The 10,387-nt window shown below is 49.0% G+C and overlaps 1 long non-coding RNA gene across 2 annotated transcripts; it reads right to left on the bottom strand.

Moving 5' to 3' along the window:
- Window positions 1-637: 637 nt before the first annotated feature.
- On the bottom strand, window positions 638-9,971 carry LOC142917413 (uncharacterized). Of its 2 annotated transcripts, XR_012936982.1 has the most exons (6): window positions 9,779-9,971; window positions 6,461-6,601; window positions 6,240-6,317; window positions 5,762-5,854; window positions 4,696-4,846; window positions 638-1,678 (listed from the first exon to the last, which is right to left on the bottom strand). It is a non-coding gene; the product is annotated as an uncharacterized LOC142917413 (long non-coding RNA). The 2 variants fall into 2 exon arrangements; XR_012936983.1 differs by lacking the exon at window positions 6,461-6,601 and having other exon boundaries at window positions 640-1,678.
- Window positions 9,972-10,387: the final 416 nt, after the last annotated feature.

The raw sequence follows: 10,387 nt of genomic DNA, 5'->3' as shown, positions 1-10,387 counted from the left end.
AACGTTTCTATGGCAACATTAATGTTGAAGATGCGAGGGCTTACAGGAATATTTATGACATTTGCCCTCTCATTGCGTGCCATGACAGTGCTGTTTGTACAGTCACACATAGTCACTGTAAGATGTTTTTCTCGGTCGTGTTTTTGTTTTGTTGCTTGTTGTGGTTGCACCCGATTCAAGAGCCGAATGGCTCACGGGACTATAACCAAAATAAATCAAACTGAAAATCAAAAAACTGAAACCGCGTGATGAATTTTGGGAAAGTTTTTCACTGCATCTCCAAATATATATAAACGGAAAAGTTGTGATTGTGTGTGTTGTCTGTTCAAAATGTTTAGCGTACTTAGCGACATGCAACAAACTGGAAATTTGCCATGTGGGTACTTTCCAGACTGTACACCGTGCAAACATTATACAAATACACTTTTGTGTTGTTTTTTGGGGGGGGGGGGGGGAGTTCAATAATGTATAGATTTTTTGCACGGCTAGTGAGCTGTGACGTCAAATCTGTCACGTGACCCTCGCATGTGGAAGCGTCACTCATTGTAGTGTAGCGGTTAGCGTTGTCTGTGTGTGCGTCTGTGTGTGTGTCTGTGTCTGTCTGTGTGTGTGTCTGTGTGTGTGTCTGTGTGTGTCTGTGTGTATCTGTGTGTGTGTCTGTGTGTGTATGTGTCTGTGTGTGTGTGAAAGCGTAACGCATTGCAGTGTAGTGGTTAGCGCTACGCCGCGCTACGAACCCGGCGACCCGAGTTCGATTCCCACTCACGGCCACCACCGGTGACGATTATTTTAACCGGTCCTGGGCCTCCCCTAGGTCGACTCAGCCTCAAACGAGTACCTGCTGTGGTGTGTGAACATCGCCACTGGGGAGACAAAGGCGGCCGGACGTGGTGAATCCAAGTCCCGGGCGAAGCCGGGTAGTGGTCTTATATTCATAATCAGATTTTTTTTATTTCGACTCCAGGAAAATCGGTGAAATGGAAGCCAACGATAGGCCCCAGTTGTGGGCCCTTCTTAACCTGCTAACAAAATATTATTATTCTTTGTCAGTGATGTCCTCACCTAAGCGTGTGAGACGAGACGGACGCACGAGACTCTAGTCTCCCGTTGCTGTACATCACTCACAGAGCACCACAGCGCCCCCCCCAGATCCACAACAGCGTTCGCCCCGCGAGACTCTGGCACCTTCTCCCTGCCTCAGCTGGACCATCAACAACGGCAACATTTGTGTCAACAACAGCAGCAACAGCTAACTTGGCATGTTCCGCAGCACGGAACAACTTCAGGGCGGAACAACTTCGCAACTCGTGTTTAAAATCGTCACGCAAGACGGCTCTCCGCGAGACGTCGTGGGCACACGGCGCGTTACTTTTATCCCCGAATAAAACTCGGACAACGTGAATGCGTGGAAACGAGAAACGATGTCGGAACGCAACGGGGCATCGCAAATCGTGAAGATTTTTGCGAGAGCGAGAAAGAAAAGCTTCCTTCTAGACGTCGCCGCCGCAGCGCCACGACGGCACCAGCGTGAGCAGAAGCGCCGTGGGCCAAGCGGCACCGGGGCAGCAAGACGCCTTGCTGGTGGCGGACGCCCGCCCCGCTGACGTCGTCGCCGCCGCTGACGTCGTCGCTGATGACGTCGTCACCGCTGATGACGTCGCTGATGATGTCGTCGCCGCTGCAAAGGGGCAAGCGGAGAAACGAGACGTCAGTCGCCATCGCTATGATGAGAGCGATGTACGAGTACCGGGGGGGCCTCTTACAACCCTCCGCCTCCTCCTCCATCTCCACCACCACCAACACCACCAACATCACCACCAACACCACCACCACCAACATCACCACCACCAACACCACCACCACCAACATCACCACCACCAACATCACCAACACCACCAACACCACCACCAATACCACCAACACCACCAACACCAACACCACCAACACCACTAACACCACCACCACCAACACCACTAACACCAACACCACCACCAACACCACCAACACCACCACCAACACCACCAACACCACCACCAACACCACAAACACCACCAACACCACCAACACCACTAACACCACCACCACCAACACCACCACCGCCACCATCTCCACCACCACCACCACCTCCTAGGGAATGGAAGATTTGTTGGAGGTTGTTGGTAGTTGAGTCTGAAACTTCTTCCTCACTTGTTCACTCTGCCACTCACCCAATCATTCAGAGAGACGATCCATCACACTACGTTTAAAACTATTTGGTAAATTAAAACGCCGACTGTCACATCATCGATGTCGGGTGCCCGATTGTAACTCCTCTGCGGTGAGTGGTGGACCACCACCACCACCACCACCACCCCCCGCGTGTCAACAACGCTCTTTGCCAAAACAGCAAACCCCTGCCCAGAGTTGCGATGCTGAGAATATTTTTATTGTCAAAGCGTTCTTTTATCTCCGTTTGACCGGAACTTTGTTGACTGCCCTCGATGTGTGCACCTCCGTGAGTCTATGGGAGCCTTTAACATTGAAGTCTATGGGAGCCTTTAACAGTGAAGTCTATGGGAGCCTTTAACAGTGAAGTCTATGGGAGCCTTTAACAGTGAAGTCTATGGGAGCCTTTAACAGTGAAGTCTATGGGAGCCTTTAACAGTGAAGTCTATGGGAGCCTTTAACATTGAAGTCTATGGGACCCTTTAACATTGAAGTCTATGGGAGCCTTTAACAGTGAAGTCTATGGGAGCCTTTAACATTTAAGTCTATGGGAGCCTTTAACATTGAAGTCTATGGGAGCCTTTAACATTGAAGTCTATGGGAGCCTTTAACATTGAAGTCTATGGGACCCTTTAACATTGAAGTCTATGGGAGCCTTTAACATTGAAGTCTATGGGAGCCTTTAACATTGAAATCTATGGGAGCCTTTAACATTGAAGTCTATGGGAGCCTTTAACATTGAAGTCTGTGGGAGCCTTTAACATTGAAGTCTATGGGAGCCTGTAACATTGAAGTCTATGGGAGCCTTTAACATTGAAGTCTATGGGAGCCTTTAACATTGAAGTCTATGGGAGCCTTTAACATTGAAGTCTATGGGAGCCTTTAACATTGAAGTCTATGGGAGCCTTTAACAGTGAAGTCTATGGGAGCCTTTAACATTTAAGTCTATGGGAGCCTTTAACATTGAAGTCTATGGGAGCCTTTAACATTGAAGTCTATGGGAGCCTTTAACATTGAAGTCTATGGGACCCTTTAACATTGAAGTCTATGGGAGCCTTTAACATTGAAGTCTATGGGAGCCTTTAACATTGAAGTCTATGGGAGCCTTTAACATTGAAGTCTATGGGAGCCTTTAACATTGAAGTCTGTGGGAGCCTTTAACATTGGAGTCTATGGGAGCCTTTAACATTGAAGTCTATGGGAGCCTTTAACATTGAAGTCTGTGGGAGCCTTTAACATTGAAGTCTGTGGGAGCCTTTAACATTGAAGTCTATGGGAGCCTGTAACATTGAAGTCTATGGGAGCCTTTAACATTGAAGTCTATGGGAGCCTTTAACATTGAAGTCTATGGGAGCCTTTAACATTGAAGTCTATGGGAGCCTTTAACATTGAAGTATATGGGAGCCTTTAACATTGAAGCCTATGGGAGCCTTTAATATTGAAGTATATGGGAGCCTTTAACATTGAAGTATATGGGAGCCTTTAACATTGAAGACTATGGGAGCCTTTAACATTGAAGTCTATGGGAGCCTTTAACATTGAAGTCTATGGGAGCCTTTAACATTGAAGTCTGTCGGAGCCTTTAACATTGAAGTCTATGGGAGCCTTTAATATTGAAGTATATGGGAGCCTTTAACATTGAAGCATATGGGAGCCTTTAACATTGAAGACTATGGGAGCCTTTAACATTGAAGTCTATGGGAGCCTTTATCATTGAAGTCTATGGGAGCCTTTAACATTGAAGTCTGTCGGAGCCTTTAACATTGAAGTCTGTGGGAGCCTTTAACATTGAAGACTATGGGAGCCTTTAACGTTGAAGTCTATGGGAGCCTTTAACATTGAAGACTATGGGAGCCTTTAACATTGAAGTCTATGGGAGTCTTTAACATTGAAGTCTATGGGAGCCTTTAACATTAAAGTCTATGGGAGCCTTTAACATTGAAGTCTATGGGAGCCTTTAACATTGAAGTCTATGGGAGCCTTTAATATTGAAGTCTATGGGAGCCTTTAACATTGAAGTCTATGGGAGTGTTCTATGTTGAACTTCTTTCGCTCCGCACGTGGCCAGCCATGCAAACCCGCTGGCGGCATTCACAAAACAGACTCAGCTCCCGTGCCTCTGATTAGCACGGTTGGCCACGTAGGGTGCGAAAGAAGTTCAGGTCACGTACACATACAGAGAGACCCACGGACACCCAGGTCCACGGAGGCACAGATTAGCACGGTTGGCCACGTAGGGTGCGAAAGAAGTTCAGGGCACGTACAGCCCTCGCGACAGGGAGCGTCGAGGCGCGATGACGGCGTGCCGAACGAACGAGGAGCCTCTTCGTCGTCAGGGCCGTCGTTTGCGACATGGCCGGGTAGCTTCTGAAAAGCTGCACGGCTCGGTGGGCATCAGGCGGTGAAATAAACAAAAAGAGTCTCCAGCGAGCGGAGAGCGAGAGGAGAGGCGGAGAGGGACGGACGCTCTGGCGCGGCGTTCGGTCTCACCACAGGATGGTTGCGGGCGGCCACGCCAACACCGAGCACTCAATGTACACCGCCTCTCCCTCTCTCGCCCTGTACATCCTGTCTGGCTCCAACAGCATTTGCAGGGCGCTGGCTGTGTGAGGTGGTCGTCGGGGGGCTGCCGCGTCCCCCCCTACGAGTCGTGGAGGGGGGGGGGGTCGTAGAAGGCGATTCGCACAAAGTGGGTTTTTAAAAAATATAAAAAAATCGATTTTCAGAACCCTCTCTCCCTCTCGCCTGCGAGGTTCTGCGGCTCGGAGTGGTTGTTTCTCACGTTGGCCTCTCGTCACCGTGGCGGTCGCGTGGATTTCTCCCTCCGGGTCCTTCCGGGCGTCTCTCCCCCCGCACCGCGCTCAGAATCGACGTCGCGCATTTCAAAGCGTTTGGGCCGCGAAACAAAAAAATGTCCGCGCCCGCTGACGACGGCGACGGCCCGGTCGCCGGTGAAAAAGCGCCACGTAGCTCAGTGGGGCCCTTACCTGCCGGTCAAACACAAAAACAAAGTTTTTCGCAGTTTTAGTTTTCCTAACGAGGGGACGCCGGCCCGGCCCCCGGGGGTCGACGTGGGGGGGTCACGCCGGGGTCGCGGGTCGTGAGCGACAACTCCGTTGTTGTCCGCCCGGCGGTGGGAGTGAGCTCACCGCGGTGCTTCCCGTCTAGGCGGGTGGCACGCGGTGGGGTGAAGTGTGGGACACTTCAAGAGGTTTGGCTGGCGTGGTGGAGGAGTGGGGTCCAACGTGCCCTGCCTAGAGGGGAGCTACCTACAGCCCTCTGTGTAGTGAAGGACCTCCTCCTTATCCTCCTCCCCCTCCTCCTCCTCATCCTCCTCCTCCTCATCCTCCTCCTCATCCTCCTCATCCTCCTCATCCTCCTCTACCTCCTCCTCCTCCCCCTCCTCCTCCCCCTCCTCATCCTCCTCCTCCCTCCTCCTCCTATTCCTCCTTCCACCAACAGGGGCACGAGCAAGTACTTGCAGTGCTGCACCTTAACAAACTGCGTACTCAACTGGGCCCTGTACGTGTGTGTGTGTGATGTTGCAACCGTGCACCTTTCCGTCGTGTGTCCGGAGATTGCTGCTTTGCTGCATACACCTGATGTGAGCTTCTTTGGTACCGTACGTGGCCAGAGATGATAACCGCAGCTGTGGGCGAAAATACAGCAGAGTGTTAGTAGGGTCTCTGTGTGAGTAGTGTGTGGGTCTCTGTGTGAGTAGTGTGTGGGTCTCTGTGTGAGTAGTGTGTGTGTCTCTCTGTGAGTAGTGTGTGGGTCTCTGTGTGAGTAGTGTGTGGGTCTCTGTGTGAGTAGTGTGTGTGTCTCTCTGTGAGTAGTGTGTGGGTCTCTGTGTGAGTAGTCTGTGGGTCTCTGTGTGAGTAGTGTGTGGGTCTCTGTGTGAGTAGTCTGTGGGTCTCTGTGTGTGAGTAGTGTGTGGGTCTCTGAGTGAGTAGTGTGTGGGTCTCTGTGTGAGTAGTCTGTGGGTCTCTGTGTCTGAGTAGTGTGTGTAGTGTGTGTGTCACACAGATACCCACAAGTGTTTCGAGTACTCTATCCCGCTTGAACGTCGAAGTGCTTCGTTGAAGCCATCTTTTGCAAGAGCCGGGGCGCTTCTGAAAAAAAAAAGAGCCACGAAGCTCAGTGGGCATTGCCTGGTGAAGTCAAAAGAGTCGAGTTTAGTCGATGGCCTTTAGTGGGAGTAGCGTTGAGGGGGGGCATCGTCTCAAGTGGGGTAGCGGCGCTGTTTGCTACTCACGGTCAAGGGGCAGGGCGAAGGGGTTGTGACGGTCGCCCAGCACAACGACCAGCAAGGCCACTAAACGAGTGGTGGTGTGGAAAGCCTCCATTGGGGGGGGGGGGGTGGCAGATGGTCGGCCTGGCGGCTTCCTTCACTTGGCTAGGAGGGGTGAAGGGGAGGGAGTAGGAGGAGCAGTGGGAATGATATTTATTTAGACTGCAAGAGGAGGAATCCAAAGCGCTACGAAGCTCTTTTTGTCACGCATGTCCAGCTGTGGCACTGGGTCAGAAACATGACAACAAACACAAAACAAAAACACGGCGTGAGTGCAGAGTTACAGGAAGAGTAAAACAAATCACTTTAAAAATATATATACTAATAAAACTAACCAATGTTTAATGTTGCCACGGGAAGCACACCACCGTGCTACATAGCTCTTTTTAAGAAGAGACATTGGCCCATAAACGGTGGGCTGATATCAAGTGGACATTCAGGGCAAAATACTCTAAACGCGTGGCGTTTCTGAATGTGGAGGGGAAAAAACCGGAGGACTCGCGGAGAAAAATCCACACGGCCGCGGGGAGCGAGAAACGTCAACTCCAAAGATAGAGCAGGGAGTGTCAGGGTCGGTATCAAACCCCACGACCTCCTGTGCACCAGGTGACAACCATGCCGGGTTAAAGACCTCCTCCTTCACAAGGGACAATTGGATGCATGCCTAAGGCTCCCTCATTGATGGACACGTTCCTCCTGCGTTGAGCAAAATGTTTAGGTTCTCATTTCGCAGAGGCTGCATTTTTTGCCACCGCAGAAAACGAACGTTGGGGGAAACGCCTCCTCACATCGGACTCTTTGGTTTTTGTTCGCTAAAGTCACGTAGGTAAAAAATAAATAATTTTTAAAAAACAACTCAATTTAAATCACGACGTTTCAGAGGCAGTAGCACAAGCTTCCGTCTTGAGGGGGAAACCGTCACAGCAAAATTGCTGCATCAAGTGAAGAGAACTGTTAAGACAATTCTAGATTTACAGCTTTCGTGACTGCTAGGATCCATACTCTTTGGTTCTATTCGGTAAAGTCACGTAGGTAAACAATAAAACAACAAAAATCACGACGTTTCGGCCACAACACAAACGGCCTTCATCAGGTGAAGGGATCAGGTTGTCTCGAGGACAGCGCTGGAGTGAAACACAGCCACGCTCAGACCGCGGACAGCTTAAAGGTCCACGGTCTGAGCTTGGCTGTGTTTCACTCCAGCGCTGTCCTCGAGACAGCCTGATCCCTTCATCTGATGAAGGCCGCTTGTGTTGTGGCCGAACCGTCGTGATTTTAGTTTTATTTTTTACCGTGACTTTACCGAATAAAACCAAAGAGGAACTCTAAGACACCCGAGATTGTATACAGGTTAAGGGGGGGGGGGGGGGGGAGAGACAAGAAGGGCCGTGGGGGGGGGGCTAAGTTAAGCCGCCTTCTGTTATGCTGCAGGGGGTTGGGGACGGAGAGATGGCCGTGTGCAGGTTGAAGAGCGTTACACACATGAACCAGAGGCAGGAGGCAGTAGTTAAGGTGACAAACTGGTTGCCTTGCAGATTATACTGCTGTAAACTATAAGGCTGCTAAAGTTTAATTTGGGTTTAACTTTCTTTTTTTACCTCCGCGACTTTACCGAAAAAAATCCAAAGAGTATGAATCCTTGTACATCACGAAAGCTTCAAATCTAGCGCCTCACATCGTGTTAGTTTGGCACCGATGTTCGTGCTGTTTTTTTTAAACTAGATCAATAAAACAACATTGATTACATAATAAAGTATAAAAGCTTTCGTGACTGCATAAAATTACTCATTGGTTTTTTCGGTAAAGTCACGTATGTAGACATTTTATTGTAGAAATACAATAAAATTATATTAAAAAACCAATGAGTAACATTGATTACAGCCCCAGCTCAGGTTTTTTTCCCATCAATGAAACAGCCCCTGGAGTGAGAGCACCTCCCAGGATAGAAACCAACACTGCCGCACGTCTGTCCAAGAGCTGTGTAAAAAAAACAATTGAGTTGAAAAAATGTCAAGCCGACAGGGAAAGGGGCCCCTGGCAACTGTGACCGCCAGCCAGGTCGATGTGTTGGTAATGAGAACGCGCAATTTTTTTGTATCCTTGGAAACACGGACTATGAATAAAACGAGATATTCTTAGCTCTTTCGGTAAAGTCACGTTGAAGGGAAAATAATAATAATAAAATATATAAAACAATAAAAATTCTCACGACGTTTCGACCATAACACAGACGGTTGTCATCAGGTCGAAACGCCGTGAGAATTTTTATTGTTTCTATATATTTTATATATTTTTTTTATTGTTTCCCTTCAACGTGACTTTACCGAAAGAGCTAAGAATATGAATTACCGCAGTCACGAAAGCTTTAAATCAAAATTTAAAACGAGATACTCGCAGAGTTTACGCTTCTGAATGTGCACTTGTTCAAGCGATTCACTCGGGTCTAAGAGGCAGACGCACGGTAAATTATTGGGCGGCACTTTGTAAGCTCCTAAGGTAGACAAAGCGAGCTTGAACACGACGCGCTCGAGTGAAGTCTTTGAGCGACGCATAGTTCATTTATTTGGTATAGCCCTGTGAGCCATTCGGCTCTTGAATCGGGTGCAACCGCAACAAACAAAAAACATGAACAAGAAAACATCTTAAAGTGATTATGTGACTGTGCAAACAGAAAATACAGGAAAAAATATCAAAATATTCCTGAAATAGCACCGTACACCAACGCTGTGTGCAAAAATCCCAGTGGGATGCAAGTCAAATAACAACAACAACCACAAGACAACTAAGATTAAAGCCATCAGTCTAACTCCGTACTACAATAAACAAAAACATGGCCAAAACCAAAAAAAACTTTTCGAAATCACCAAAATAAAAGCCATAAATCCAATGTAACAGTGATCATAGGGACTGTGACCGAATTTTTAACAATAAACTACATAAATAAATGATAACACAAATCTAGAGCCATAATTTAGGCCACTGAATAGCAGTGGCAGCTAGGGTTGTACAACTCCTCTAGAGCACATTGACACGCGTGCATTGCAAATAATTCAATTTTAAAACACGCAGCAAAGATTCGTTACAAAAGCCGAGCGGCAGCCTTCAGGCATCCTTTGGAAGCTTGCTAACCCACAACATAACCTAGAGACCATCTTCCAGGTCTCTATGGAGGCCATCGCATGACAGCGGCATCTGTAGCCGGCCAAAGTGCCGCCTCGGTCGGCTGGGCAATCTAGCCGAGACCGGTGACACTCCCGGAATAGGCCTCAACACGGCACTCACCAGCGCAACGCTGTGTAGGTGTCTGGGGGGGGGGGTCTTGAGCTATATCCTCCTTCGTGGTGAGGTTACAAACAAAACAATGTCCTCGTGTGTTCGTGGTGGAGGAGGAGATTCGACGCTCCGTGCCTTGAATCACGGGCAGGCGACTCGGCGGGGCTGCTATCACGTGAGGCCTTAGCAAGGCGCTTTTATAAATCGTAGTGCGGATAGGCGAACACGCAGTGCGAGCGAGGCTCAGATTCTGTAGAACTGATAAACACTGCCCATAGACTCAGCACTGCCCATAGACTCAGCACTGCCCATAGACTCAGCACTGCCCAGAGACTCAACACTGCCCATAGACTCAACACTGCCCATAGACTCAACACTGCACCATAGACTCAACACTGCACCATAATAGACTCAGCACTGCCCGTAGACTCAACACTGCCCGTAGACTCAACACTGCCCGTAGACTCAACACTGCCCATATACTCAACACTGCACCATAGACTCAACACTGCCCGTAGACTCAACACTGCCCATAGACTCAACACTGCCCATAGACTCAACACTGCCCATAGACTCAACACTGCCCCATAGACTCACCACTGTGATCTCTACATTGGG

The sequence above is a fragment of the Petromyzon marinus genome, unplaced genomic scaffold (assembly GCF_048934315.1).
Source record: "Petromyzon marinus isolate PM22_M1 ecotype Great Lakes invasive population unplaced genomic scaffold, UKy_Petmar_22M1.pri1.0 PM_G_Scaffold_49, whole genome shotgun sequence".
Lineage (NCBI taxonomy): Eukaryota > Metazoa > Chordata > Hyperoartia > Petromyzontiformes > Petromyzontidae > Petromyzon > Petromyzon marinus.
This window is presented reverse-complemented; position numbering and strand designations above follow the sequence as displayed.